Source organism: Ovis aries, chromosome 2 (assembly GCF_016772045.2).
Source record: "Ovis aries strain OAR_USU_Benz2616 breed Rambouillet chromosome 2, ARS-UI_Ramb_v3.0, whole genome shotgun sequence".
In the NCBI taxonomy this organism is placed as follows: domain Eukaryota; kingdom Metazoa; phylum Chordata; class Mammalia; order Artiodactyla; family Bovidae; genus Ovis; species Ovis aries.
In genome coordinates, this window is record NC_056055.1 from 31683121 (window position 1) to 31689120 (window position 6000).

The window sequence follows — 6000 nt, forward strand, 5'->3', positions numbered from 1 at the left end:
TGTGGGGTGGAGGTGGGAGGCGGATTCAGGATTGGGAGCTTGTATACACCCGTGGTGGATTCATGTCAATGTATGGCAAAACCAATACAGTATTGTAAAGTAAAATAAAGTAAAAATTAAAAAAAAAAAAGGCAGGCAATTAAAGAAAAAAAAGTTTTTCAGAGAACTATAATATTCAAAGAATCAAAGGCCAAAATCAGACTAATAATAATATTAGCAAACATTTTTATGGCTCTTACAGTATGCCTGGTGTCCTATAACCTCTTTTTATGTAATGCTACTGCTGCTACTGCTAAGTCACTTCAGTTGTGTCCGACTCTGTGTGACCCCATGGACGGGAGCCCACCAGGCTCCCCCGTCCCTGGGACTCTCCAGGCAAGAACACTGGAGTGGGTTGCCATTTCCTTCTCCAATGCATGAAAGTGAAAAGTGAAAGTGAAGTCGCTCAGTCGTATCCAACTCTTAGCGACCGCATGGACTGCAGCCCACTAGGCTCCTCCATCCATGGGATTTTCCAGGCAAGAGTACTGGAGTGGGGTGCCATTGCCTTCTCCGCTTTATATGTACTACTAACTCATATTACCCTAACAACAATCTCAGACAAGGATTCTTACTATTTCTATTTTACAAATGAAGAGGTCAACTATCTTGTCTGGGCTCACTGTCCACTAGTAAGAGACACGGCGAGGACTGGAATCCTGGGAGTATGGTTTCTGGGGCCTTATCTTTAACTACTATGATTTACAATTTCTTGCTGATCCTAAGGAATGGACTATAAAAAGTACAGGAAAACTCACAATGCAAAGCAGTTTGAGGGGTCAAATATAACAAAAATCACCAAATCACAACATAACAATAAATGAAATTCATAATGACTGCTCTGAGACATAAGGCAAAGTTAAAATATGTTCAGCATACTTACTGTTTAAGAAGGCAAAGAATTATTTAGTGCATTTAAAAATTTTCCATCCAAAACAGTCAATACGATTTTCATTTCTAAGGGGTAAAAATTTCAACTGTCCAAAATTACTTATTCTGCAAGAGTTCCAAACAGAAAGGTCCTCAGCAATCTTATTTGCCAATTACCTCATTCTTAAAGAAAAGTGTGTGTATGTGTGTGTGTGTGTGTGTGTAAGGGGATCATAAATAAACTTTCCAGGGGTTTTGATTCTAGGTATATGAGAACTTAATACTAAAGATATTAGAAAATGTCAAATCATTTGGATAGATGAGTGAATAAACTCACAGAATTATGCATTATTATTGTAAAAAGCCTAGAATTTTATCATAGTACAATTATAATTTTTTAAAGTACAGGCTTTCAAGTCATACATAGACCTGAACTTCAAGCTTGTCTCCACCAGTATAGTTACTGTTAATTTTTGGCAAGTTATTTTCACATAACTGGACCAAAGCTTCCATTTCTATAAGTTGAGGATACTAATTCCTAACTCACAAGGTTCTTGTGTGAGGCTCAGGAAAAAACACATGCATAGCAGATGATCAATAATGAGCTACTACTATTATTCTCTAACCTTTTTCTACCTGTTCCCCAAATATATGAAACTAATCTTACCAATTATCAAGTCATCATAGGCATCTCAGAAAGACAGTAAGTACCATATGCCCTATTCAAAAAATTTAGACATACTAAAAGTACAAGAAAATACAAAAACAAACCATCGATGAGACCAAAAAAAAAAAAAAAGTCGGACTCCTGTTTCTCCTCCCACGTGAACTCTGGTTGGTTTTGTAATAACCTGTATTCCCGTATCAAAAATACGAAATTCTATTATTTTGGGGCAGTCTAAACATTTCCAGTTAGGTACTGTTGCTTATTTATTTTGACAGCTACCTTTGTGAGGCTAATTGTCATCTTTGCTTGAAAACAAACAAACAAACAAAAAAAAAAAAACAGGGACAGGAGCATTTTAATGAAATGCTGTTTCATCTATCTCGACAGTTGATTGGATGCCATGTAGATCATTTATTGCTGCACTAAATTTTCACAGTACTGCGCCACCCCCTTACCCAACAAATATTATACATGCTTTAATGAATAAAACTCCTTACTGACAGTTAACGAATGCTCTAAAGGAATACAAAAACTCAAAACTTGGTGCTCTCTGTAAGAATCCGAGGGGAGATGGCTGGGTGTCGCTGCAAGAGGAAATGAACAGAATCGGAAGCCGTTCTGTCTCTGTAAATAAGATTGGAGATAAGCCCTATATAGAGGGCAGGAGCGGAGAGAAGCGGGTGAGGTGGGCCTGGAGACAACTGAGGAAGGCGGTGGCAGCTGCAGCCTGAGGAAACGTCTGTGCCACCGGAGAGAGGGTCGTCGGAGCCCATCGCCACGCCGAGAGCGGAGGCGGAGAGAAGTGGCAAGCTCAGGCCAGTCCCCAAAACGGGTTCAGCCTCCGGATTCTGGGAGGGCAGACGGAATGGGCACCCCACTGATTAAGAAAGATGAGGGCAGAGGCGGGCTCTCAGCCGCCTTCAAAACGGGACGCTGCCGGCCCCGCCGCCATCCCGGTGCCGTTGGAGATGAAGGCAGGGACCCAACAGGGAGCGAACAGGTTACCTGTCTCAGCCGCCTGCCCGCGGGTCTCCACTTCCTCACACTGGGTGCTACCACGGGCTACCCGGGCACGCGCCGAGTGATGTCATCTTCGCGCGCCCAAGCAGAGGTCCATCTAGCCCCGTCCCCCTTGATTAGAGGGGTGGGGCAGTGGAGTCTGCGCAGGCGCGATGCTGCCTCAGGCATTGAAAGGCGAGAAAAAGGCTTCGTTTGGGTTGTGTGCGGTTGCTCTCACCCAGCTACTCTTGCAAAATCTTATAGGCACTTCAAATTAAAAAAAATGTTATTGAAATACAGGCATGGACTTTTTATTCCTTATTTTGCTCTTCCTCTTCTGTATATAACCCTTGTTTGTATACTCACTCACCGCAGTTAATTAAAGTTCACCTATGTTCTAGGCAAGCACTGTTACAGAATCGGGGATACGGCAGTGACAAAACAGACAGAATGCCTAGCCTCATGGAGATTACTTTCTAATTAAGAAAGTGAACATTGAATAACTCCGCAAAGATATTTTAGGCATACCTCATTTTATTGCACTTCACTTTAGGTCACTGGGCAACTCTACCATAGTCAGATAATGGTTAGCATTTTTTAGCATTAATTATTTTGATTAAGATATATATTTTTGACATAATACTATTGCACATTTAATAGACTATAGGTGGCTCAGAGGTTAAAGTGTCTGGCTGCAATGTGGGAGACTTGGGTTCGATCCCTGGGTCGGGAAGATCCCCTGGAGAAGGAAATGGAAACCCACTCCAGTGTTCTTGCCTGGAGAATCCCAGGGACGGGGGAGCCTGGTGGGCTGCCGTCTATGGGGTCGCAGAGAGTCGGGCACGACTGAAGCGACTTAGCAGCAGCAGCATAGTGTAACTTTTATTTTGACAGATCTTCACGGAGCTGGCTTTTTCCCTTCTCGGTTTAAGGAGCCTCTTTATCCGGCCCTTCTTTACATCCCTCCTATAGTTTTTGGGTTAGCAGCAGCAACATAGTGTAAATGTAACTTTATTTTGACTGAAAAACCAAAGAATTTATGTGAATTACCCCAAAACTATAGGAGGAATGTAAAGAAGGGCCGGATAAAGAGGCTCCTTAAACCGAGAAGGGAAAAAGCCAGCTCAGTGAAAATCTGGAGTAAGAACAAATAAGAAAAGGATGGAAAATTATGGGTAGAGGACAGAATGTAGTGCTGTCCTTAAGTGAGAAAATAGGACAGGGGAAGAATATGCTGTGCTGTGCTTATTGCTCAGTCGTGTCCGACCCTTTGCAACGCCCATGGGCCGAGGAACCTGGCAGGCTACAGTCCATGGGGATTCTACAGGCAACGGTATTGGAATGGATTGCCATGCCCTTCTCCAAGGGATCATCCTAACCCAGGGATTGAACCCAGGTATCCATTGCACTCATCTCACACGCTAGTAAAGTAATGCTCAAAATTCTCCAAGCCAGGCTTCAGCAATATGTGAACCGTGAACTTCAAGATGTTCAAGCTGGTTTTAGAAAAGGCAGAGGAACCAGAGATCAAATTTCCAACATCTGCTGGATCATCGAAAAAGCAAGAGAGTTCCAGAAAAACATCTATTTCTGCTTTATTGACTATGCCAAAGACTTTGACTGTGTGGATCACAATAAACTGTGGAAAATCCTGAAAGAGATGGGAATACAAGACCACCTGACTGGCCTCTTGAGAAACCTATATGCAGGTCAGGAAGCACCAGTTAGAACTGGACATGGAACAACAGACTGGTTCCAAATAGGAAAAGGAGTACATCAAGGCTGTATATCGTCACCCTGCTTATTTAACTTCTATGCAGCGTACACCATGAGAAACGATGGTCTGGAAGAAGCACAAGCTGGAATCAAGATTGCTGGGAGAAATCTCAATAACCTCAGATATGCAGATGATACCACCCTTATGGCAGAAAGTGAAGAGGAACTAAAGAGCCTCTTGATGAAAGTGAAAGAGGAGAGCGAAAAGTTGGCTTAAAGCTCAACATTCAGAAAACGAAGATCATGGCATCTGGTCCCATCACTTCATGGGAAATAGATGGGGAAACAGTGGAAACAGTGTCAGACTTTATTTTTCTGGGCTCCAAAATCACTGCAGATGATGATTACAGCCATGAAATTAAAAGACGCTTACTCCTTGGAAGGAAAGTTATGACCAACCTAGATAGCATATTCAAAAGCAGAGACATTACTTTGCTGACTAAGGTCCGTCTAGTCAAGGCTATGGTTTTTCCTGTGGTCATGTATGGATGTGAGAGTCGGACTGTGAAGAAAGCTGAGCACCGAAGAAATTGATGCTTTTGAACTGTGGTGTTAGAGAAGACTCTTGAGAGTCCCTTGGACAGCAAGGAGATCCAACCAGTCCATTCTAAAGGAGGTCAGCCCTGGTTGTCCTTTGGAAGGAATGATGCTAAAGCTGAAACTCCAGGACTTTGGCCACCTGATGCGAAGAGTTGACTCATTGGAAAAGACTCTGATGCTGGGAGGGATTGGGGGCAGGAGGAGAAGGGGACGACAGAGGATGAGATGGCTGGATGGCATCTCAGACTCAATGGACGTGAGTCTGAGTGAACTCTGGGAGTTGGTGATGGACAGGGAGGCCTGGCGTGCTACAATGCATGGGGTCGCAAAGAGTTGGACACAACTGAGCGAAGGAACTGAACTGAACTGAACTGAACTGATCCCGCATTGCCGGCAATTTGTTACCATCTGAGCCGCCTGGGAAGCCCAGGGAAAGAATAGAAGATGAGATTATCAAGGCAAGGAGAGTGCTGATCTTGTGGAGCCTTGTTTTTCAGGAGATGTGGACTTTATTTTAAATATAGTGGGAAGTCAGTGAAGAGTTTTAAACATGCAAGTGACAGGGTCTGGTTTTATAAGATTATCCTGCCTGTGTGTAACAATAAATGGTTTGGAGGCAAGAAAGGATGCAGAGAGAACAGCTGATTTTTAAATAATCGGATGAGAAATGATGGAAAAGAAATGGACTAATTTATGGAATAATTTGGAGGTAGACTTGATAACTTGAAGATTGATTATATAAGGCTATATGGAAAAGAAAGGTAAAAAATGACTCATATTTTTGACTTTTTCAGATAGTTGAAAAATACAGCTAAGAATTTCTAATGTTGTTGTACTAAGTCGTGTCTGACTCTTTGTGACCCCGTGAACTGCAGCACACCAGGTTTCCCTGTCCTTTGCTATCTCCCAGAGTTTGCTCAAATTCATGTCCATTGAGTCAGTGATGATTTCTAAACATCTCTCCTGTGCTGCCCCCTTATTCTTTTGCCTTCAATCTTTCTCAGCATCAGGGTCTTTTCCAGTGTGTTGGCTGTTCCCAAGAGGTGGCCAAAGTATTTGAACTTCAGCCTCAGCAACAGTCCTTCCATTGAATACTCAGGGTTGATTTT

General features: G+C 42.9%; 1 protein-coding gene across 7 annotated transcripts in view; it reads right to left on the minus strand.

The window, feature by feature from the left end:
- Nucleotides 1-2659, minus strand: part of AOPEP (aminopeptidase O (putative)) — a 411872-nt gene extending 409213 nt beyond the window's left edge. For all 7 annotated transcript variants that reach the window (XM_042243057.2, XM_027964237.3, XM_042243054.2 and 4 more), the window contains exon 1: nt 2582-2659. The gene's annotated coding sequence lies outside the window, so the exon portion shown is untranslated. The remainder of the gene's footprint in view (nt 1-2581) is intronic.
- Nucleotides 2660-6000: the final 3341 nt, after the last annotated feature.